Here is a 26824-nt window from a genome sequence, read left to right on the forward strand (position 1 = left end):
ACATCAAGGATCTAGAATCAATCATGTATGAGAATGTGGCAAGACTCTCTTTTGGAACTCCATGACGAACATGTAAGACACCCGTTTCCTAGAAATATCTTTCTTCAAGATGTACTTCATCATGCTCGAGTGTTTTAGGAAGAAAACCCTGGTGGTTATGTCTGGTTGATCAACAGAAACTTGTCCTGGAAGCAATGCGTCATTTACATGCGAATGTGATAAATAGGTCTGGCTTTCTCTTTGCATGGACAATTGCAATAATATTAATACAATCGGTACACGTGTTGAGGGTCGCGTATAAAAGATGAGGGTAAGACAATTCTTTGACTTGTAGATCGTCCAAGAACAACATCACTCTCAGACAAATGCACCATGTCAGCCAAGCTTGTGTACAATTCTGCCGTCAACGTCTGCTAATTTCTACTAACCCATGCAAGGTGACACTCCTCGATGGCACAATATTCATCGACCATAAGTTGCTGAAGTAAACAACCCACGCAAAGCAAGCATGAGTTTGTATTAGTACAAACTTGTAGAGCCAATATTGATAATACTCTTAATGAGTGACACATTGTCGACCAAACAAGGCATCCAAAGGGCCATGCACATTAGCATAAGGAATCTTGACATGCCACCCATCTTCTCCCCGTGGAAACAAAAGAACATATAGTAGTGGCATGTACGACCTGTGTAATTTGAAATCCTTTGCAACCTTCCATCTTGACAATTTATCACAATGTCTTGATGGCCAATTTCTTTTACTTCCCCTTGACCCGACATAATGGCAGCAACCTCATTGCCAACAGGTATCAAGTACTACCTAGAAGTATTTCTATTCTCATAAATTGTCATTTTGATCTCCACACCAGGGCTATCACACAACATTCTACCAACATTGTAGAAGGCATTCACATATAGATTACATGATTGCATCATCATTGACAATGCTTCAAGAGTGGAAAAATCCAAACCATCCAAGGAAGTCATATTATTTTCAAACCTCGTGCTACTCAGTATCATATACATACATATGTGAAGAATTTGGCACCCTTGCTTCATGTGGCAACAAAGAACCAATTTGATGATACAGACTACCATGTACATGGAAGCAATATGCACCAAACCTGCACATCATTGTCTCATCAATGGTAGCTCCAAGAGATGCAAATGCCATCACACTATTGTAACTCCTGATGTTTCTTCTGAAAGACTCACTCACAGCATCACTATTATTGAGTAGCCTCTCCAATACATATGGTGGTCCTGCAAGAGCAAAGAGGGAGACTTTCCCACCTTTGCAACAATATCTTGATAGCGTATGTTCATTCTTCATTTCACATGGCCAAAGACGTGCACCGCAAATCCCACAGGAGGAGGACATAGTTCCTGTATAATATGTATGCAATGAACCATGTGTCAATGGCAGCATAGAAGAGTGAGCCCTCGTATGCAGGGATAGGCATGTACAATGCAAGCAATGCCTCCAAATTATGTGTCATGAACATAACGGGCTTGCTCTTCATTTTGAGTACCTATGAGAGGGCAGAAGTGACCATCATGTTGATGGTGTTGCTATCTTATGTTGGAGGTGCATTACCTTGCATGTTGTTGATGATATGTTATTATCACATCCAAACATGAAAGAGTGTGCAGTCTTCATCCTTGTCCTTGCATGATAGTTTGCAAAGGGGCTTGTGGACCAAAAACATCACCATCAACACAACCCTCCACATTCGTGGAGGGACTCCTACACTGACCATGGTCATATGTCGAGGATGGCAAGGTATCACTTGGCAAGTATGTCGTACGTTGTAAAGCAAGCAGGTGATGATAATTTTGTGCAACCTTTCAAGGTGCATGCATATGGGAGAAATAACTTGTAGATTCAAGAAGACAACTTAGGCATGTGTCCCTTATCCTCATAAACGCTTCTGCCAAGCAAGAGAGAAAACACAAAGTTCATAACAAGTGCATAAGTTTTTTCATTTTATTTAGTCTCAAATGAAAGCATGAAATACCCCCAATACATAACAATATTGATTGGAGTACTGTACCTAAGGTAGTGAAGGTTTTCTTTTTAATTACTTCCAAATGCAAGCATAAAATACCCTCAATACATCACAATATTGGTTGGAGTAGTACACGCTAATGAAGGAACATAGATTGCACATGAATTCAAGGCTCATTAGATAGATCTATTCTACAAACCTTTCCTTTCATGCATCCTCCCTTTTCTTCTTTCAGTAATTTTATTAAATCTTATAGCCATCAATGGATGAATTAGCTATGAAATGAAAAATTTGGAGTTCAAGACTTGTGAGACTTCTTGAAGGTCTCGTAGCATTTTTTGTATATCTTTCATAATATCTTCTCTCATGAATTATTCCTATGATGTCAAGAAAACTTTTTTCATTGCATGAAGAAGGGGAGAAAGCTTGAACAGTCCGAGTGTGTAGACTGATTTTGTTAGTTTCTCCCGTAGACAATACGGTAGATGGGATCACCCAATTTCTTTCCAAATATTGTAGGTTGGTTCTCCCAATTCACCCTCAAAATAGTACTCTTAGGGATCAAGACTCATCAGCTTATTACCACTTTTTGTATGATTTTCAAAACGTTCCTTCTCATGGGGGCTTCCCATGGTGCTAGAAAATGTGCTTATCATGGCTACATGCATGACGATACGCTTGGGCAGACCATGTAACCTAAAAATCTCCTTGATGAATACCCGGCTAACATCTGAAGCAGTAAAGGTTGTCTTTACGAGTATTAGATGAGCCACTTTTGTAAGCATATCAACAACCACAAAAACACAATCATAACCTCCTGTAGAAGGTAATCCTGTAACAAAATCCATACTGATGCATTCCCATTTCATCTGGGGTATGTCAAGAGGTTGAAGTTGCCCTGGTAACTTGATTCTTTCGGCCTTTATCCGCTGACAAGAAAGACATTGCCTCACATAGTGAAGTATGCCCCTTTCATCCCAGTCCAAAAATAACTCCTCCTGACAGCATGAAGAGTCTTAGCATAGCCTGGATGTCCGGATGTAGGGCTATCGTGTGCTTCATACAAAATGGTTTTCTTTAGGGCTGGATCTCTGGGTACACAGAGTCTATGTCTGTAGTAAAGACATCCTCCCATAAGAGAGTAATCTTTAGCTTCAGGCATCTTATTCTGCTGGACTAGTGATACTATACGTTGGTACTCTGGATCTACTAAAGATGCTTCTTTGATTCTATCCCAGATAGGGTTATTTGGAATAGAGATAGCTCCGAGAAAGGATTTTCGGCTAAGACCATCTGCAACTGCATTTTCCTTCCCTGGTCTATACTTTATGTCAAGGTCATATTCCTGTAATAGATCTATCCATCGTCGTTGTCGCATATTGAGAATAGGTTGAGTAAAAATCCATTTTAAGCTCTTGTGGTCTGTAACCAGCTGAAACTTGCGCCCCAGAAGATAATGTCTCCATAACTTCAACGCATGAATAACTGCTAAAATTTCCAAGTCATGAGTAGGATAATTCTTCTCATGATCTCTCAGCTTTCGCGAAGTATACGCCACTAGTCTTTCTTCTTGAGTAAGAACTCCACCTAGAGCAAATTTTCTAGCATCGGTTGCTACTTCAAATTCCTTACTGAAATCTGGAAGCTTTAAAATAGGAGTTGAGACCAAGAACTCTTTTAGTTTAGCAAAGCTAGACTCGTGCTCGGTCTTCCATTAGATCCTCATCCCTTTCTTTAGGAGTTACGTCAAAGGTGCAGCAATACGCGCATAGTCCTTGACAAAAATCCTGTACCATCCCGTTATCCCAAGAAATCCTCTTACTTCGCTGACAGTGGATGGTTGAGGCCAATCAACGATGTCCTTGACTGTGTCTGGGTCCATGGAAATCCCTTCAGCTGATATGAAAAATCCAAGATAGATGGGCAAACTGAAAGAATTAATCAAGTCATCGAGGACATTCTCAGAGCCTATTGTTCGCAAGAGCCAAAGAAGTGGTTACAATATCTACCTTTGGTGGAGTATGCTTATAATTCTTCCGAACACAGAAGCATTGGAATGTCTCCTTTCAAAGCTCTTTATGGACAGGACTGCTTAGCACCACTGAACTTCTCAGATCCAACCATCAGGGTAGAAGCCTCTAGAAAGATGTTGGAAGATATGGAAGCATAGACTAGAGCTATTCGCCAGGACATTCAGGCCGCTCAGGATAGACAGAAGCACTATGCAGATAAGAACCGTTCAGAAAGAACTTTCAAAGAAGGGGATAAGGTTTTTCTGGGAGTCCGACCAAAGAAAAGCAACTTATCATTAGGCAGATATAAGAAGCTTAGCCCAAGGTACTGTGGGCCATTCGAGATCATTAAGGTTGTAAGTGACCAAGCCTACAAGATAAAGTTACCTGCAAACTTGAAGGTTCATGATGTATTCCACTTCAGCTTACTCAAACCCTATATTCCTAACCCTGATCAATTTTTGGACTCAGATCAGATATTCATGCCAGCACAAGGAGTTCTCAAGCTCCAACCTGACTATGTACTTGAAACAAGGGAAAGGAAATTACGCAACAGAACTATCATGAAACATCTGGTAAAGTGGAAGGATTACCCTGAAGAAGATGCAACTTGGGAGGACTAACCAACACTCATAAAGGATTACCCAAACACATTCTTGAGATGAGGACATCTCAAATTTTTCACGTTGGGGAGGTTGTAAGGTCTCTGAACCCGACCAAAAAGAGCACCGTGTACCATGTAATGATCATAATAGAATAAGTTACTATTTTTAGCAGTTTTTCAAATTCTGTCAGTGCCATGATGTTCAAAATGTTTTAAAGCTTCGAAATGTAAAGTAAAATAATTTTTGTAAAAAAATTCCAAAAATAGCAAGTTTTTGGGCACCCGACCCGTCTAGTTTTGACCGTCTCGAAAAACTGCATCTGCGCCTCGAATTTCAAAAAATGCATTTTCGGACCCCGGGGGCTGCTAAATATGGCAGGTATTCGGACCAGTACGTCTTAGTTCGAGCTGTGTGTAGCAATTTTCGGCATCAAAATCCGACTCGTACGACCCGTTTTAGCCTAGAACCAAATTTCCTAAAAATTGTTCGGGGAGGTACTGGGGGCCCGAGGCTGTGTGGGAACAGGTTCCAGCCCACTCCAAACCAGCTTTGGCAGCTAGGGGGCGCCCTCTTGCCTTGTGGGAGTCCTGGGAAAGCTGCCAAGCCAGTAACTTAGTCTCAGAACCAGTTAACCAAGGCAAGCTGACACTTGGTGGGTAGGGAACTGGACTTGCCATGCTTAACTGGAGAAGCTCCCAGATGCATTTAGCAACACAGGTCGATTTTCAGCCTGTAGGAGCCTATTTAAAGACTTGCACACACACACACACACACACTTATGCTCATACACACACACACACAGTGCATTCACACACACCTACACACACTAGGAAGGTGCTGCCGGTTCACACACCTTTTGAAGGAGAAGCAAGGAGGAAGGTGCTGCCGAATTCTCATCTCAAGAAGCTCGATTAGATCAGAAAATCGAGAAGATTATCAGCCCTTAATCACGGTAACTACGGTTTAATTAATGCTATCTGTAAATTCCTTTCTCTACCATCTAAATTCCTAGTCTATTATACTTATTCCTAGTCGTAATTCTCTATAATTATTCTCTAAATTCTCTTTAACCATATTCTATTATGTAATCATCATTCCATAGCTGAATTATCAGCCATTCATCATTCTTGATTAATGATTAGTGTATAATTATTAGAATTTTCTCTCTCTAGGCCGCATAGAAATTAGTCGATAAGCTAGTAATTGTGTAGATTTAAGAGAATCACTTTTTCTATCACCCATTAATACTGTAACTAAATTAAATTCATTTCCTTTATGCAATAAGGTGTAATTAAGGAAAAATTAACCTGTTATTAAGTCTCTACGAGTTGACTTTCCTCACACATATGCATAAGATAAATCTGCATCATCTAGTTGCTAGGAAAGACATGAATCATACTTAATTCATCTCTCTGATAATTCCATCAGTGAAATCCTACTATTTTTAATCACGTAAGTCGAGTAATTATCTTTAGAGCAGGTTCCCATAGGAATATGCATCATCCATAATGATTGCTATATGGAAATATCTAAACCTCTCATGTAGCAGGCATTGTTTGATGTTGCTAATCTATCATTTGGCTTGTTATGACGCTTGCGGACACAAGCTCTTTTCTCCAAGTTAATTATTTAAAGTAGTGAGTTTAAAATGGCCCCGGTTAAGAGGACTCGCTTTGGTGGAGCCCACGACCACGAGGCAGGAACGAGCAAGGTGAACGGGAAGGGAAAAGCTCCCATAGACGAACAATTACCGGCCATCTCACGGGCCATCGACGAAGAAATGGAAGAGGTAGGTTATAACTTCATTCAAGTTGTTTAATTTAACATTGCACGCGTTTAGTTAGGAATGAACATATCCCCAAACATGTTGGAGAAATCCGACGGAAACCTCGGCATTGAATTCATCATACATTAAGTTCTAAAGTAGGAAGTAAATGATTGACGGGTATGCTGGTTGCAATAGGAAAGAATGTCTACTAGGAGAAATTTAACTCGACATGTTCATTTTATTCCCAATGTTGAATCAGTCCTGACCCCCCTACTGATCACAGCGGGCAGAGTTCCTCGTTAGGGCTCTTGAATCCACAACTTGCTTTCTATGCGGTGGATACCCATGACTTGCTTTCTATGCGGTGGGAACCCATGTCTTGCTTTCTATGCAGTGGGAGTGTCCATGACGTGCTTTCTATGCGGTGGACATACCTAGTTGTATGGGCAGCTAGGCGACAACGGGAGGAGTGAACTCTCGCTGGAGGGGGGATGTTGTAACTCCAGAACATTGGAATTTTAATGAATAAGTTTGAGTAGAATTTTTACTAGAATACTGTCTTGGTGTTGTTTGCAATACTGGTTGAAAGGTTGTCTTAACGAACAATGTGTTTCGGAATTAAAACAAGGAATGTTTATGTTGAACAAGGAATGGGAATGCATCAGTATGGATTTTGTTACAGGATTACCTTCTATAGGAGGTTATGATTCTGTTTTCGTGGTTGTTGATATGCTCACAAAAGTGGCTCATCTAATACCCGTAAAGACAACCTTTACTGCTTTAGATGTTATCCAGGTATTCATGAAGGAGATTTTTAGGTTACATGGTCTGCCCAAGCGTATCGTCAGTGATTGAGATGCCAAGTTTACATCAAAATTTTGGACTTCTCTTTTCCAATCTATTGGGTCACATTTAGCCTTTAGTACAACGTATCATCCGCAGACAGATGGGCAAACTGAAAGAGTTAATCAAGTCATCGAGGACATTCTCACAGCCTATTGTTCACAAGAGCCAAAGAAGTGGTTACAATATCTACCTTTGGTGGAGTATGCTTATAATTCTTCCGAACACAGAAGCATTGGAATGTCACCTTTCAAAGCTCTTTATGGACAGGACTGCTTAGCACCACTGAACTTCTCAGATCCAACCATCAGGGTAGAAGCCTCTAGAAAGATGTTAGAAGATATGGAAGCATAGACTAGAGCTATTCGCCAGGACATTCAGGCCGCTCAGGATAGACAGAAGCACTATGCAGATAAGAACTGATCAGAAAGAACCTTCAAAGAAGGGGATAAGGTTTTTCTGAGAGTCCGACCAAAGAAAAGCAACTTATCACTAGGAAGATATAAGAAGCTTAGCCCAAGGTATTGTGGACCATTCGAGATCGTTAAGGTTGTAAGTGACCAAGCCTACAAGCTAAAGTTACCTGCAAACTTGAAGGTTCATGATGTGTTCCACGTCAGCTTACTCAAACCCTATATCCCCAATCCTGATGAATTCTTGGACCCAGATCAGATAATCATGCCAGCATAAGGAGTACTCGAGCTCCAATCTGACTACGTACTTGAAACAAGGGAAAGGAAGTTACGCAACAAAACTATCACGGAGCATCTGGTAAAGTGAAAGGATTACCCTGAAGAAGATGCAACTTGGGAGGAGGAACCAACACTCATAAAGGATTACCCAAACACATTCTTGAGATGAGGACATCTCAAATTTTTCACGTTGGGGAGGTTGTAAGGTCTCTAACCCCGACCAAAAAGAGCACCATGTACCATGTAATGATCATAATAGAATAAGTTACTATTTTTAGCAGTTTTCCAAATTTTGTCAGTGCCATGATGTTAAGAATTTTTTAAAGCTTCGAAATGTGAATTAAAATAATTTTTGTTAAAAAAAATCCAAAAATAGCAAGTTTTCGGGCACCCGACCCGTTTAGTTTTGATCGTCTCGAAAAACTACACCCGTACCCCAAATTTGAAAAAAATGTATTTTCGAACCCCGGGGACTGCTAAATATGCCAGGTACTCGGGCTAGTACGTCTTAGTTCGACCTCTGTATAGCAATTTACGGCATCAAAATCTGACTCGTATGACCCGTTTTAGCCTAAAACCAATTTTTCATATAATTATCCGGGGAGGCACCGGGGGCCCGGGACTGTCTGGGAACAGGTTCCATGCCACTCCATACCAGCTTTAGCAGCTAGGGGGCGCCCTCTTGCCTTGTGGGAGTCCTTGGGAAGTTTCCAACCTTGCAACTAAGTGTGAGAACCAGTTAACTAAACCAACTGGACACTTGGTGGGTAGGCAACTAGACTTGCCAATGCAGTGAACTAAGTGCTCCTCCAGATGCTAATAGCAGGGCTGGTCGATTTTCAGCCTGTAGGAGCCTATTTAAAGACCTGCACACACACACACACACTTATGCTCATACACACACACACACACACACACACACACACACACACAGTGCATACACACACACCTACACACACTGGGAAGGTGCTGTCGGATCACACACCTTCTGAGGAAGAAGCAAGGAGGGAGGTGCTGCCGAATTCTCGTCTCAAGAAGTTCGATTAGATCAGAAAATCGAGAGATTATCAACCCTCAATCACGGTAACCACGGTTTAATTAATGCTTTCTGCAAATCCTTTTCATTACCATCTAATTTCCTCGTCTATTATGCTTATTCCTAATCGTAATTCTCTATAACTACTCTCTAAATTCTCCTTAACCATATTCTATTATGTAATCATCATTCCATAGCTGAATTATCAGCCATTCATCATTCTCGATTAATGATTAGTGTATAATTATTAGAATTTTCTCTCTCTAGGCCGCATAGAAATTAGTCGATAAGCTAGTAATTGTGTAGATTTAAGAGAATCACTTTTTCTATCACCCATTAATACTGTAACTAAATTAAATTCATTTCCTTTATGCATTAAGGTGTAATTAAGGAAAAATTAACCTGTTATTAAGTCTCTACGAGTTGACTTTCCTCACACATATGCATAAGATAAATCTGCATCATCTAGTTGCTAGGAAAGAGATCAATCATACTTAATTCATCTCTCTGATAATTCCAGCAGTGAAATCCTACTATTCTTAATCATGTAAGTCAAGTAATTATCTTTAGAGCAGGTTCCCATAGGAATATGCATCATCCATAATGATTGCTATATGGAAAAATCTAAACCTCTCATGTAGCAGGCATTGTTTGATGTTGCTAATCTATCATTTGGCTTGTTATGACACTTGCGGACATTAGCTCTTTTCTCCAAGTTAATTATTTAAAGTAGTGAGTTTAAAATGGCCCCGGTTAAGAGGACTCGCTTTGGTGGAGCCCACGACCACGAGGCAGGAACGAGCAAGGTGAACGGGAAGGGAAAAGCTCCCATGGACGAACAATTACCGGCCATCTCACGGGCCATCGACGAAGAAATGGAAGAGGTAGGTTATAACTTCATTCAAGTTGTTTAATTTAACATTGCACGCGTTTAGTTAGGAATGAACATATCCCCAAACATGTTGGAGAAATCCGACAGAAACCTCGGCATTGAATTCATCGTACATTAAGTTCTAAAGTAGGAAGTAAATGATTGATGGGTATGTTGGTTGCAATAGGAAAGAATGTCTACTAGGAGAAATTTAACTCGACATGTTCATTTTATTCCCAATGTTGAATCAGTCATGACCCCCCTACTGATCACAGGGGGCAGAGTTCCTCGTTAGGGCTCTTGAATCCACGACTTGCTTTCTATGCGGTGGATACCCACGACTTGCTTTCTATGTGGTGGGAACCCACGTTTTGCTTTCTATGCGGTGGGAGTGTCCATGATGTGCTTTCTATGCGGTGGACATACCTAGTTGTATGGGCAACTAGGCGACAACGGGAGGAGTGAACTCTCGCTAGAGGGGGGATGTTGTACCTCCAGAACATTGGAATTTTAATGAATAAGTTTGAGTAGAATTTTTACTAGAATACTGTCTTGGTGTTTTTTGCAATACTGGTTGAAGGACTGCCTTAACGAACAATGTGCTTCGGAATTAAAACAAGGAATGTTTATGTTGAACAACCTTTGTGGTAGTAATTAGGTCACAGAAGGAAGTGTGAGTGTGGGGGTGGAAAGTGGGGGCTTGGCTCGGGTTGCCAATGCCTACGAGATGGGTGGCCCCGATTGGTCGGGAACTCTCTGTCCCCATTGTGCTTACTTCGATATTAGTAATACTCATTGCCCGGTGAAATCTCGAGGGTACGTGCCTCTGAAACATGGGAAAAAAGGCACTCGGGGTTCCTCTCCTCTTGGAAGGTGGGTCTTAGGATCGCTAGATAGTTTAAGTACGCTTCCCCTGCGAGGTGGAGCTAGATCTCCTTGCTAGTAGGCTCGAACTCGACTCACTTTGAGATGAGAGATCGTCCGCTAGTCGGAACCCTGAACCATTTTGTTTGCTTTTGCAATAGATCCAGTGGCCATCAGGTTCACCATCAAATCCGCTGGTTGATACGGCGGGGTGGGGACCTCACACCTGCTCCTTGTTCAACATAAACATTCCTTGTTTTAATTCCGAAGCACATTGTTCGTTAAGACAGCCTTTCAACCAGTATTGCAAACAACACCAAGACAGTATTTTAGTAAAAATTCTATTCAAACTTATTCATTAAAGTTCCAATGTTCTGGAGGTACAACATCCCCCCTCCAGTGAGAGTTCACTCCTCCCGTTGTCGCCTAGCTGTCCTTACAACTAGGTATGTCCACCGCATAGAAAGCACGTCATGGACACTCCCACCGCATAGAAAGCAAGACGTGGGTTCCCACCGCATAGAAAGCAAGTCGTGGGTATCCACCGCATAGAAAGCAAGACGTGGATTCAAGAGCCCTAACGAGGAACTCTGCCCCCTATGATTAGTAGGGGAGTCATGATTGATTCAACATTGGAAATAAAATGAACATGTCGAGTTAAATTTTCCCTAGCAGACATTCTTTCCTATTGCAACCAGCATATCCATCAATCATTTCCTTCCTACTTTAGAACTTAATGTACGATGAATTCAATGCCGAGGTTTCCGTCGGATTTCTTCAAGATGTTTGGGGATATGTTCATTCCTAACTAAATGTGTGGAATGTTAAATTAAACAACTTGAATGAATTTATGACCTATCTCTTCCATTTCTTCGTCGATGGCCCGTGAGATGGCCGGTAATTGTTCGTCCATGGGAGCTTTTCCCTTCCCGTTCACCTTGCTCGTTCCTGCCTCGTGGTCGTGGGCTCCACCAAAGCGAGTCCTCTTAACCGGGGCCATTTTAAACACACTACTTTAAATAATTAACTTAGAGGAAAGAGCTAATGTCTGCAAGCGTCATAACAAGCCAAATGATAGATTAGCAACATCAAACAATGCCTACTACATGAGAGGTTTAGATATTTCCATATAGCAATCATTATGGATGATGCATATTCCTATGGGAACCTTCTCTAAAGATAATTACTCGACTTACGTGATTAAGAATAGTAGGATTTCACTGATGGAATTATCAGAGAGATGTAATAAGTATGATTAATCTCTTTCCTAGCAACTAGATGATGCAGATTTATCTTATGAATATGTGTGAGGAAAGTCAACTCGTAGAGACTTAATAACAAAAATATTTTTTTCTTAATTACACCTTAATGCATAAAGGAAATGAATTTAATTTAGTTACAGTATTAATGGTGATAGAAAAAGTGATTCTCTTAAATCTACACAATTACTAGCTTACCGACTAATTACTATGCTGCCTAGAGAGAGAAAATTCTAATAATTATACACTAATCATTAATCGAGAATGATGAATGGCTGATAATTCAGCTATGGAATGATGATTACATAATAGAATATTGTTAAGGACAATTTAGAGAGTAGTTATAGAGAATTACGATTAGGAATAAGCATAATAGACGAGGAATTTAGATGGTAATGAAAAGGATTTGCAGAATTAAACCGTGGTTACCGTGATTAAGGGTTGATAATCTCTCAATTTTCTGATCTAATCGAACTTCATGAGACGAGAATTCGGTAGCATCTCCCTCCTTGCTTCTTCCTCAGAAGGTGTGCGATCCGGCAGCACCTTCCCAGTGTGTGTAGGTGTGTGTGTATGCACTGTGTGTGTGTGTGTGTGTGTGTGTGTGTGTGTGTGTGTGTGAGCATAAGTGTGTGTGTGTGTGTGTGTGTGTGTGTGTGTGTGTGTGCAGGTCTTCAAATAGGCTCCTACAGGCTGAAAATAGACCTGGGTTGCTAAATGCATCCGGGAGCTTCTCCAGTTAAGCATGGCAAGTCCGGTTCCCTACCCACCAAGCGTCAGGTTGCCTTGGTTAACTGGTTCTGAGACTAAGTTACTAGCTTGGCAGCTTTCCCAAGACTCCCACAAGGCAAGAGGCCGCCCCCTAGCTGCTAAAGCTGGTCTGGAGTGGGCTGGAACCTGTTCCCACACAGCCTCGGGCCCCCGTTACCTCCTCAAACAATGTTTAGGAAATTTGGTTCTAGGCTAAAACGGGTCGTACGAGTCGGATTTTGATGCCGTAAATTGCTATACGAAGCTCTAACTAAGACGTACTAGCCCGAGTATCTGCCATATTTAGCAGCCCTCGGGGTCCGAAATCGCATTTTTTGAAACTCAGGGTGCGGGTGCAGTTTTTCGAGACGGTCAAAAGTTGGACGGGTCGGGTGACCAAAAACTTACTATTTTTGGAAATTTTTCACAAAATTTATTTTGATTCACAATTTGAAACTTTAAAACATTCTAAACATCATGGCTAAAAATAGTAACTTTCTCCATTATGTTCATCTCATGGTACAATGGTGCTCTTTTGATCGAGGTCAGAGACCTTACAACCTCCCGAACGTGAAAAATTTGAGATGTCCTCATCTCAAGAATGTGTTTGGGTAATTTTTTATGAGCGTTGGTTCATCCTCCCAAGTTGCATCTTCTTCTGGGTAATCCTTCCACTTTACCAGATGTTCCGTGATAGTTCTGTTGCGTAATTTCCTTTCCCTTGTTTCAAGTACATAGTCAGCTTGGAGCTCGAGAACTCCTTGTGCTGGCATGACTATCTGATCTGAGTCAAAAAATTGATCAAGGTTAAGAATATAGGGTTTGAGTAAGCTGACATGGAATACATCATGAACCTTCAAGTTTGCAGGTAACTTTAGCTTGTAACCTTGTTCACTCACAACCTTAATGATCTCGAATGGCCCACAGTACCTTGGGTTGAGCTTCTTATATCTGCCAAGTGATAAGTTGCTTTTATTTGGTCCGACTCGTAGAAAAACCTTATCCCCTTCTTTGAAAGTTCTTTCTGAACGGTTCTTATCTGCATAGTGCTTCTGTCTATCTTGAGCGGCCTGAATGTCCTAGCGAATAACTCTAGTCTGTACTTCCATATCTTCTAACATCTTTCCAGCGGCTTCTACCCTGATGGTTGGATCTGAGAAGTTCAGTGGTGCTAAGCAGTCCTGTCCATAAAGAGCTTTGAAAGGTGACATTCCAATCCTTCTGTGTTCGGAATAATTATAAGCATACTCCACCAAAGGTAGATATTGTAACCACTTCTTTGGATCTTGTGAACAATAGGCTCTGAGAATGTCCTCGATGACTTGATTAACTCTTTCAGTTTGCCCATCTGTCTGTGGATGATACGCTGTACTGAAGGCTAAATGTGACCCAATAGATTGGAAAAGAGAAGTCCAAAATTTTGATGTAAACTTGTCATCTCTATCACTAACGATACGCTTGGGCAGACCATGTAACCTAAAACTCTCCTTGATGAATACCCGACTAACATTTGAAGCAGTAAAGGTTGTCTGTACGGGTATTAGATGAGCCACTTTTGTGATCATATCAACAACCACAAAAACAAAATCATAACCTCCTGTAGAAGGTAATCCTGTAACAAAATCCATACTGATGCATTCCCAGCCCTGGTAACTTGAGTCTTTCGGCCTTTATCCGCTGACAAGAAAGACATTGCCTCACATAGCGAAGTATGTCCCCTTTCATTCCAGACCAAAAATAACTCCTCCTAACAGCATGAAGAGTCTTAGCATAGCCTGGATGTCCGGATATAGGACTATCTTGTGATTCATACAAAATGGCCTTCTTTAAGGCTAGATCTCTGGGTACACAGAGTCTATGTCTGTAGTAAAGACATCCTCCCATAAGAGAGTAATCTTTAGCTTCAAGCGTCTTATTCTGTTGGACTAGTGATACTATACGTTGGTACTCTGGATCTACCAAGGATGCTTCTTTGATTCTATCCCAAATAGGGTTATTTGGAATAGAGATAGCTCCGAGAAAGGATTTTCGGCTAAGACCATCTGCAACTACATTTTCCTTCCCTGGTCTATACTTTATGTCAAGGTCATATTCCTGTAATAGCTCTATCCATCGTCGTTGTCGCATATTGAGAATAGGTTGAGTAAAAATCCATTTTAAGCTCTTGTGGTCTGTAACCAGCTGAAACTTGTGTCCGAGAAGATAATGTCTCCATAACTTCAGCGCATGAATAACTGCTAAAAGTTCCAAGTCATGAGTAGGATAATTCTTCTCATGATCTCTCAGCTTTCGCGAAGTATACGCCACTGGTCTTCCTTCTTGAGTAAGAACTCTGCCTAGAGCAAATTTGCTAGCATCGGTTGCTACTTCAAATTCCTTAATGAAATCTGGAAGCTTTAAAATAGGAGCTGAGACCAAGAATTCTTTTAGTTTAGCAAAGCTAGAATCGTGCTCGGTCTTCCATTCGATCCTCATCCCTTTCTTTACGAGTTCCGTCAAAGGTGCAACAATACGTGCATAGTCCTTGACAAAAATCCTGTACCATCCCGTTATCCCAAGAAATCCTCTTACTTCGCTGACAGTGGATGGTTGAGGCCAATCAACGATGTCCTTGACTTTGTCTGGGTCCACTGAAATCCCTTCAGCCGATATGACAAATCCAAGATAGTTGACCTTTGGTGAGCAAAAAGTGCACTTGCTTTCTTTAGCGTAAAGTTGGTGTTCCCGAAGAAGATCAAGTACTTTGCGAACATGTTCTTCGTGATCTGTCTCGTTCTTAGAATAGATCAGAATGTCATCAAAGAAAACCAAGACAAAATCATCCAGGTCAGGTCTGAAAATATCCTGCATAAGTCGATTGAAGCTTGCAGGAGCATTTGTTAGACCAAAAGACATTACTGTGAATTCGTAGTGCCCATACCTAGTATTGAAAGCGGTCTTTGGAATATCGGATTCCTTGATCCGGATTTGGTAATATCCTGACCTTATATCTATCTTTGTAAATATTTTGGCGTCGTGGAACCTTTCCAAGAGTTCGTCAATCCTTGGAATTGGATACTTGTTCTTGACAGTTACCTGGTTCAGCCCCCAGTCATCTATGCATAGTCTTAAGGTTCCATCCTTCTTCTTCTGAAAAAGAATTGGAGCACCCCAAGGAGAAGTACTGGGTCGAATGAATCCTTGCTCAATGAGTTGCCTAAGTTGTTATTTGAGTTCGATGGCCTCCGGAAGTGACATTTTATAAGGTCTTTTTGAGATAGGTTCACATCCAGGGATAGTCTCAATCTCTTATTCCATAGCTGAATTATCAGCCATTCATCATTCTCGATTAATGATTAGTGTATAATTATTAGAATTTTCTCTCTCTAGGCGGCATAGAAATTAGTCGATAAGCTAGTAATTGTGTAGATTTAAGAGAATCACTTTTTCTATCACCCATTAATACTGTAACTAAATTAAATTCATTTCCTTTATGCATTAAGGTGTAATTAAGGAAAAATTAACGTGTTATTAAGTCTCTACGAGTTGACTCTCCTATTTGTGAAGATTGTGCAACAGGGACCCTAATTGGTGCTTCCATGGTTTGTGAAGACTCCCTCTCACTCACTTCATTCAAACCCCTTGCTCTATGTGCTTGGAAGTGTAGTTTTCTAAACTTGATGATGGCTACCTCACGTGCTTCTTTGAAGGTGGATGGGAATTTTAGCTCTACTTTAGCCTTTAAAAGTGGATACAAGCCAACCATGAATCTCTCTTTTTTTAGAAAGTTAGGTGCACCACCATGATTTTCTAGTGTAGCCTCCCACCTACCCCATAGATTGACAAAGGTTGCTTCATAAGAGGGATAGTCTTCAAGTGATACGTGCTTATGTCCAATAAGACATTTTCATAGTCCTTCAGAAGTATCACCTTGCCCGAACCTGGAGAGGAAGCTTGCTCGCAGTCTCTCCCAATTGGACTTGATTTGGGGTTGCAAGGTCTCATACCATGCTTTAGCTTCTGCTTTTAGAACCAACGGGAAGGCTCGTAGCTTTACTTCCTCTTCATCTCTCCCGAATATGAGATGTGCCATCTCCAAGTTGTCAAGAAACTCTTGCGCATCTTCCCCACTTCTTGCATAGAACGTGGGAAAAGAACTTGACATTTTGTTTAGACTTTTTGAAATCTCTTTTTTTAAAAGAAACTTTTCTCTTACGGGCCGCACAAGATTATTGACACTATAAATCTGATTACATTAAAATGAAGATGTACACATCCATTGTTAATCCGTACTTTTGCACCTCCAAGTCCCTTGGATTTGCCTGACCACTAGCAAAGAATCACCTTTTATAATAAGTCTTTGTATGCCTAATTCTTTGCATTCTTCTAACCCAAGGGTTAGAGCAGCATACTCAGCCTCATTGTTAGAGTGAACACTGGGTAGAGTGATACCTTTTCTAACCATTACCTCCTTTTGTGGGTTCAAAATGATGATTCCCCCTGCTGCTTTGTCTTGTTGGCGTTGATAAGCTCCGTCAAAGCATAAATTATGGGCATTATCAATCTCCTTTACTTTGAACTGTTTTGAGCCTTCCTCTCTTTGTAGTCGTGATCCTTCCCTTTCTCTCACTTTGTAGGTGAGAATGTCTGCAAGTCCTGCTCTTGTGCTATCTTCTACAAGGAACGTGTATTCAAATTCTTGGAGTTCAAGCACCCACTTTGCTATTCTAGATGAGAGGCTCATGTGTTGTACTACATATGGTAGATTGTGATCCAAGGTAAGAAAAACAAATGGCACAGGGAGAAGATACGATTGAAACTTCCTTTCCGCAAACAAGATTGCAAAGACCACTTTCTCCATTTCAGTGTATCCCTTCTCGGCCGGAGTCATCACCTTGCTTGCAAAATAGATCGGCCTCATGTATGATGTTTTAGGATCTTTTTGCATCAAAACAACACCAATTGCTTCGAAACCTACACTTGGAGTGACATAGTAGGTTTCCTTTGGATCTAGTGGCATTAGGATTGGGAGAGAGCTAAGAATGCCCTTCACTTCCTCAAAACATTTTGCATGTTCCCTCCCCCATTCAAATGTAGATTGGCTTGCCAACCTATGCAAAGGGGCGATGGCTTCTGCTAGGAGATGGATGAAGCGAGACATGTACCTCACTTTGTGGTTGAAGGTCATTAGCTCCTTAGTTGTTGTTGGTGGAGATAATGACAAAAGGGCCTCTACTTTAGAGGGATCCACTTGAATTCCTTGTGAAGAAACCACATGGCCTAGCAAAACCACCTGAGATTCACCGATATGACACTTCTCTGGGTTGAGTTGTCCCCCAAATTGATGGAGCCTCTTAATCCCCTCTTCAACCTTTTGGAAATGAAGTGATCTACAACTATAAATACAGAAATCATCCATAAAGACTCTTATGGATTTTCCAAAGAATGGCTGAAATACAAATATTGTGAATCTCATGAAGGTGCTAGGAGCATTGGTCAACCCAAAAGGCATTACTCTGAATGCAAAACATCCCCAAGGTGTGATGAAGGTGGTTTTTGGTTGGTCCTCTTCTGCTATTCTAATTTGAAAATATCCTGAATACCCATCACACACAGTGTAGCATTCGTGACCTGCTACTTCATTCAAAATTTCATCTTGGAAAGGGAGAGGGAAGTGGTCCCTCTTTGTCGCAGCGTTGAGGGGTTTGTAATCCACGCAGACCCTCCACTTACCATTCTTCTTGGGAGTGACTACAATAGGTGATACCCATTCGAAGTTGGATACTGGATAGATGAAGCCAGCCTTCAAGAGTCGATTCACTTCTTGTAGGAGAGCCTTTTGTTGCACAGATCCTAGTCGCCTTAACTTTTGAGCCACGGGTTTGGTCCCTGGTTTCAATTCAATTCGATGCTCTATTACATCTACACCTCTTATTTCTAAGTAGTCAGTGATAAACAAATTGGGATACTTCCTTAACATATTGATGTAGGACCTCTTCTCCTCACAAGTAAGATCTTTTGCAAGCATCTTCTCAAATCCTTCTTCAAGGGGGTGGCATCTTTCATCCCCTCGTGTGTGATTGTCTGTTGGCTTTTCTTCTACTGGAACATCTTGAGTGTTGGCGTTGAATACAATTCCCATTACCTCCAAAGAAGACTCCTCTTCATTGGTTGATGCTTCCTCATCACTTGAGTAAGGACTCTCCTCCTCGCTCTCTTCATCTGCCGTGGTTTCATAGTTGATATCTAGTTGCTTTCCTTCTCGCCAATCATACACCACCAGTTGACCCTTCTTAAGAATCAAACGACCACTTCCCCATTTTTTATCTGCATTCACAGCAATGAGCCAAGGCCTCCCTAGGATGATGGGATAGCCCTCCCCCTTAGCTGGCATGACATACATATCCACTCGTGCATCTATGTTACATACAGAGACTTTTACATTTTCAATGATCCCCAAACACTTCACACTTGAGTTGTTGGCTAGTCTAGCTTGACAATTAGAGGACTTTGTAATTTCAAGCCTTAACCTGTTCATTGATTTTTCCGTGATCACACACATTTGAGCTCCACCATCAACATATACATTAGACACCTTTTTACCCCTTATGTAAGCATCCACAATGGGTTCCACATCTTTTTGTAGCTTTGAGGCCACAACCTTAATGGAAAGATTTGCTTTCTTTTTTGGAATTCTTGTACTTACCAACTTTGGCCATTGCCTTCTTACTTTGGCTGATAGGTGTAGAAGTTGAGGCCATGAAATGTTTGGCTTTTGGGTCTGTAAATCCTCCAGGATGTTGTAGGGCTCTAGCTCCTTTCCCAATGGGAAGTCGTTGATACCAATTTCCCTTCGCCTTGATCTTTTCTTCCTGCTACTCTCAGCTTCTTCCATCTTTGACTTCTTCTTCTTGTCCCTTCTGGCTGAATTTGTTCCTTCACTTCTCATGTCTTCATCCTTATCATGTGCTCTTGTGCGTTTTTCTGTCTGCGTTTTTCCTTCACTAAGTTACTGGCTTGGCAGCTTTCCCAGGACTCCCACAAGGCAAGAGGGCGCCCCCTAGCTGCTAAAGCTGGTCTGGAGTGGGCTGGAACCTTTTCCCACACAGCCTCGGGCCCCCGGTACCTCCCCGGACAATGTTTAGGAAATTTGGTTCTAGGCTAAAACGGGTCGTACGAGTCGGATTTTGATGCCGAAAATTGCTATACGAAGCTCTAACTAAGACGTACTGGCCCGAGTACCTGCCATATTTAGCAGCCCCCGGGGTCCGAAATCGCATTTTTTGAAACTCGGGATGCGGGTGCAGTGTTTCGAGACGGTCAAAACTGGACGGGTCGGGTGACCAAAAACTTACTATTTTTGGAAATTTTTCACACAATTTATTTTAATTCACATTTTGAAGATTTAAAACATTCTAAACATCATGGCACTGATAGAATTTGAAAAACTGCTAAAAATAGTAACTTTTTCCATTATGTTCATCTCATGGTACAATGGTGCTCTTTTGATCGGGGTCAAAGACCTTACAACCACCCCAACGTGAAAAATTTGAGATTTCCTCATCTCCAGAATGTGTTTGGGTAATTTTTTATGAGCGTTGGTTCGTCCTCCCAAGTTGCATCTTCTTCAGGGTAATCCTTCCACTTTACCAGATGTTCCGTGATAGTTCTGTTGCGTAATTTCCTTTCCCTTGTTTCAAGTACATAGTCAAGTTGGAGCTCGAGAACTCCTTGTGCTGGCATGACTATCTGATCTGAGTCCAAAAATTGATCAGGTTTAAGAATATAGGCTTTGAGTAAGCTGACGTGGAATACATCATGAACCTTCAAGTTTGCAGGTAACTTTAGCTTGTAACCTTGGTCACTCACAACCTTAATGATCTCGAATGGCCCACGATACCTTGGACTGAGCTTCTTATATCTGCCAAGTGATAAGTTGCTTTTATTTGGTCCGACTCGTAGAAAAACCTTATCCCCTTCTTTGAAAGTTCTTTCTGAACGGTTCTTATCTTCATAGTGCTTCTGTCTATCCTGAGTGGCCTGAATGTCCTGGCGAAAAGCTCTAGTCTGTGCTTCCATATCTTCTAACATCTTTCTAGAGGCTTCTCCCTGATGGTTGGATCTGAGAAGTTCAGTGGTGATAAGCAGTCCTGTCCATAAAAAGCTTTGAAACGTGACATTCCAATGCTTCTGTGTTCGGAAGAATTATAAGCATACTCCACCAAAGGTAGATATTGTAACCACTTCTTTGGATCTTGTGAACAATAGGCTGTGAGAATGTCCTCGATGATTGGATTAACTCTTTCAGTTTGTCCATCTGTCTACGGATGATACGCTGTACTGAACGCTAAATGTGACCCAATAGATTGGAAAAGAGAAGTCCAAAATTTTGATGTAAACTTGGCATCTCTATCACTGACGATACGCTTGGGCAGACCATGTAACCTAAAAATCTCCTTGATGAATACCCGGCTAACATCTGAAGCAGTAAAGGTTGTCTTTACGAGTATTAGATGAGCCACTTTTGTGAGCATATCAACAACCACGAAAACAAAATCATAACCTCCTGTAGAAGGTAATCCTGTAACAAAATCCATACTGATGCATTCCCATTTCATCTGGGGTATGTCAAGAGGTTGAAGTTGCCCTGGTAACTTGATTCTTTCGGCCTTTATCCGCTGACAAGAAAGACATTGCCTCACATAGTGAAGTATGCCCCTTTCATTCCAAACCAAAAATAACTACTTCTGACAGCATGAAGAGTCTTAGCATAGCCTGGATGTCCAGATGTAGGACTATCCTGTGCTTCATACAAAATGGCCTTCTTTAAGGCTGGATCTCTAGGAACACAAAGTCTATGTCTATAGTAAAGACATCCTCCGATAAGAGAGTAATCTTTAGCTTCAGGCATCTTATTCTGCTGGACTAGTGATACTATACGTTGGTACTCTGGATCTACCAAGGATGCTTCTTTGATTCTATCCCAGATAGGGTTAATTGGAATAGAGATAGCTCCGAGAAAGGATTTTCGGCTAAGACCATCTGCAACTGCATTTTCCTTCCCTGGTCTATACTTTATGTGAAGGTCATATTCCTATAATAGCTCTATCCATCGTCGTTGTCGCATATTGAGAATAGGTTGAGTAAAAATCCATTTTAAGCTCTTGTGGTCTGTAACCAGCTGAAACTTGCGTCCGAGAAGATAATGTCTCCATAACTTCAGCGCATGAATAACTGCTAAAAGTTCCAAGTCATGAGTAGGATAATTCTTCTCATGATCTCTCAGCTTTCGCGAAGTATACGCCACTGGTCTTCCTTCTTGAGTAAGAACTCCGCCTAGAGCAAATTTGCTAGCATCGGTTGCTACTTCAAATTCCTTACTGAAATCTGGAAGCTTTAAAATAGGAGCTGAGACCAAGAATTCTTTTAGTTTAGCAAAGCTAGACTCGTGCTCGGTCTTCCATTCGATCCTCATCCCTTTCTTTAGGAGTTCCGTCAAAGGTGCAGCAATACGTGCATAGTCCTTGACAAAAATCCTGTACCATCCCGTTATCCCAAGAAATCCTCTTACTTCGCTGACAGTGGATGGTTAAGGCCAATCAACGATATCCTTGACTTTGTCTGGGTCCACTGAAATCCCTTCAGCCGATATGACAAATCCAAGATAGTTGACCTTTGGTGAGCAAAAAGTGCACTTGCTTTCTTTAGCGTAAAGTTGGTGTTCCCGAAGAAGATCAAGTACTTTGCGAACATGTTCTTCGTGATCTGCCTCGTTCTTAGAATAGATCAGAATGTCATCAAAGAAAACCAAGACAAAATCATCCAGATAAGGGCTGAAAATATCCTGCATAAGTCGATTGAAGCTTGCAGGAGCATTTGTTAGACCAAAAGACATTACTGTGAATTCGTAGTGCCCATACCTAGTATTGAAAGCCGTCTTTGGAATATCCGATTCCTTGATCCGGATTTGGTAATATCCTGACCTGAGATCTATCTTTGTAAATATTTTGGCATCGTGGAGCCTGTCCAGGAGTTCGTCAATCCTTGGAATTGCATAGTCTTAAGGTTCCATCCTTCTTCTTCTGAAAAAGAATTGGAGCACCCCAAGGAGAAGTACTGGGTCGAATGAATCCTTGCTCAATGAGTTGCCTAAGTTGTGTTAGGAAATAAGACATAGCTAAATAGATAATTGAGTAGATTATTTAATGGAGAGAGACAGATTTATATACACGAGATTATAGAGTAGAGAGAGAGAGAGAGAGTACACACGATATACGTGGTTCACCCAATGTGGGCTACGTCCATGGGAAAGCAGCCACTCAATGGCTTTAGTACTTCAAAACAAAAAGTAGTTTACAAAGGGATTATACCCTTAATGGAGCTCCCGCCTTGCTTCACTCTCACCACCTCACACTCACCTTGTTGCATCAACTTCACAGTATGAAATGTGTGTAGAAATGGCCTCCTTTTATAGGCCAAAAGGGCTGCCCTCTCTTATGAGAGATAGCCATGTGTAGCCGCGCTTGTGCGAATAAGTCCAAATCGGACCCTCCAATCCGCCCATGTGTGGCCGCCGTTGAGAAGACAAGTCCGCTTTTGAATTCGGCCATCGGCCATTGAATTTGGCCACCAGCCACCGGCCATTGACTTCCGACCACCGGCCATCGGCCATTGACTACCGGCCACCGGCCAACCGACCGGTTGTTTTCCGACCACTTTTCGATCGTCGTCCGGCCATAATATTCCGGCGAAAAAGAATATTCCGGCGAAGTTGCCCCTCATTTTTGTCCGTGAAAATTTTGGTTTTTGGTGAGTGATTTTCCTTCACATACGATGGCTTCTCCTCATAATGGGGGCCTTACAAATGGGCGCTTTTACCACAAAAAATTACAAGGGTAAATCAGGCTCCATACTTAACAATCTCCCACTTGGAGACTGATCTCCAAACCAAACCTGTGACTGCTTTTCATTCTGGCTTCTTATCCTTGAATGCCGATTGAAGATGAGCAAAAGCTCAACTTCTCCTTGTTGACCACCTTTGTAAACATGTCTGCAGGATTTTCACTTGTATGCACCTTTCCTAGCTTTAGTTGTCCCTCTTCCAAAAGAGTGCGTATGAAGTGATATCTCACCTCAATGTGCTTTGTCCTTGAATGAAAGGTTGAGTTCTTCGCAAGATGGATAGCGCTTTGGCTATCACTATACAAGACACAATTGTCTTGTTTGAATCCAAGCTCTTCTAAGAATCTGTGAAGCCACAGAATTTCTTTGCTTGCCTCCGTCATTGCTACATACTCTGCTTCCGTGGTAGAAAGTGAAACCACTTTCTGCAGCTTTGAAGCCCAGCTTATTGATGTGCCTCCAACCGTGAACACATAGCCAGTAGTGCTCCTTCGAGTATCTTTGTCACCTGCCATATCTGCATCAGCATACCCTTCTAGAAAAATATCAGTTCCTCCAAAATACAAAGCATTTGTTGTTGTCCCTTTTAGATACCTAAGTATCCACTTCACAGCTTGCCAATGCTCTTTACCTGGGTTGTCCATGAACCTACTCACAACTCCCACTGCATGTGCAATGTCTGGCCTTGTCCAGACCATAGCATACATTAGAGAACCTATCGCTGCAGCATATGGAACTTTAGACATATAGGCTATCTTCTCTTGTGTCTTTGGACACATATCCTTCGTTAGTTTAAAATGACCAGCCAAAGGTGTAGAAACTGGTTTTGCATTTTGCATTGCAAACCTTTCTAGTACCTTCTTGATGTAATCTTCTTAAGATAGCTTTATTGTCTTCTTCGTCATGTCCCTTGATATTTTCATACCAAGTATCCTCTTTGCAGCACCTAAATCTTTCATTGAAAAAAATTTGGACAGCTCCTCTTTTAGGTCTTTGATGTCTTGCATGTTAGCACTTGCAATCAACATGTCATCAACATACAACATTAGGATGATCAAATTCTCCGTGTAGACGCAGTGATCCGAGTTGCATCTTGTGAATCCATGATCCAACATCCATCGATCAAACTTCAAGTACCATTTTCTTCATGCTTGCTTTAAACCATACAAGCTCTTCTTTAATCTGCAAACCATTTTCTCCTTACCTTTTACTTCATACCCCTTTGGTTGAAGCATGTAGATTTCCTCCTCTAAGTCACCGTGAGGGAATGCCGTATTTACATCCATTTTCTCGAGATTTAGATCATGAGCAGCCACAAGGCTTAAGACAAGCCTAATTGAGTTCATTTTTACAACAGGAGAAAATATTTCATTGAAGTCAATACCTTTCTTTTGAGAAAAACCTTTTACCACAAGCCTAGACTTGTACCTTTTCTTCCCACCTTCTTCTTCCTTTAGCTTGTACACCCATTTGTTTTAAAGTGCCCGCTTACCTTTAAGCAACTCAACCAACTCCCATGTTTGGTTGCGATGTAGTGAGTCCATCTCCACTTGCATGCTCTTCGTCCATTCTTCTTTGGATTCATGTTGCATAGCTTCTTCATATGATTTCGGCTCTCTAGAATCTGAGATCAAGAGATGGTTGAAGGAAGGAACAAACCTTTCTGGAGGTCTACTTGCTCTTGTAGATCTTCGGGGAATAGGTTGAGGCTCCTCATTTGGTTGATGTTGTTGCACATTGTCACCGTTTGCAGTCCTTGATTCTTCAACGTCCTCAAGCTCCATGTACTCATCACCTGTTTCTTTTGTTTGTTTTCTTTCCAAGTAATCTTTGTACATATTTTGTTCGTTAAAAATTACATCCCTACTCCTTAAGATTTTACCATCTTCAGGATTCCATAGGCGATACCCAAAGTCTCCTTCTCCATAGCCAATGAAGAAACACTTTTTGGACTTTGAATCTAACTTTGATCTTAGGCTTCTATCTATGTGCATGAAAGCCTCACACCCAAACACTTTGAGAAATGCATAATTCACCGGTTTACCTGTCCATGCCTCTTCTGGAACTCCCCCATCCAATGCCGTTGAGGGTGACCGATTGATTAAGTACACAGACGTACTTACAGCTTCCGCCCAAAGCTCAAGCGGTAGGCTTGCATGTAGCCACATGCTTCGTGCTCGTTCCATGATTGTTCTGTTCATCCTTTCTGAAATCCCATTTTGTTGAGGTGTCCTTGGGGTTGTCCTTTGCCTCTGAATGCCATTGCTAGCACAAAAGCTTTCAAAAGCTTGGCTGCAATATTTGCCTCCATTGTCAGATCTGAGGCATTTAACCTTGGTACCTATTTCATTCTCCACAAAGGCTTTCCACCTTTGAAATATGGAAAATACATTGGATTTATTCTTCATGACATAAACCCATGTTTTTCTAGTCGCATCGTCTATGAATGTTACATAGTACAATGAGCCACCAAGTGATGGTGTACTTGCAGGACCCCAAACATAAGAATGAACCAACTCAAGTTTTTTATTTTTTCTTTCATTTCTTGATTTTTGAAATTTTACCCTCTTTTGTTTACCATAAACACAATCTTCACAGAACTCTAAGTCCACTTCTTTCAAACCTGGTAGAAGCTTCTTTGTTTGAAGGATTTGCATTCCTTTGGCACTCATATGCCCAAGTCGGTAGTGCCACACCGCACTGTCAACTTCTGTAGTTGCTGCACAAGCTGAAGGTTGCGTGCTAACAGTACACAAGTAAAGTGTACCGAATTTTTTCCCCTTGGCAACCACCAAAGATCCCTTTGAGATCTTCCACCGTTTGTTTCCGAATGCAATGTTGTGACCTTCATCGTCCAATTGTCCTGTAGAGATCAAATTTTTGCGAAGAGAAGGAACATGCCTAACATCTTTAAGCTTCCATTCATTTCCGTTAGTAGTTTTGACAGAAACTGTACCTTTGCCGACAATCTCACAAGCTTCATCATCTCCCAAGTATACATACCCAATTACCTTTGAAGACCATATTAGGTAAAGTGGGAAAATCTCAATTCCCAGGTTGGACAACTTTCAATATATCATGTATAAAATATAGAGATTTTGTCAAAAATTTGAGTTTTCTTTAGGTCTCATTCCACTTTATGCACATACAATACACAATGAAAAAAACTAAAATATCATGGTTTCAATCAATTGGATTATTAGGAGAGGAGTATATTGCATCCATTATCGTTGT

This window comes from Adiantum capillus-veneris, chromosome 26, assembly GCF_014529385.1.
Source record: "Adiantum capillus-veneris isolate H3 chromosome 26, ASM1452938v2, whole genome shotgun sequence".
In the NCBI taxonomy this organism is placed as follows: domain Eukaryota; kingdom Viridiplantae; phylum Streptophyta; class Polypodiopsida; order Polypodiales; family Pteridaceae; genus Adiantum; species Adiantum capillus-veneris.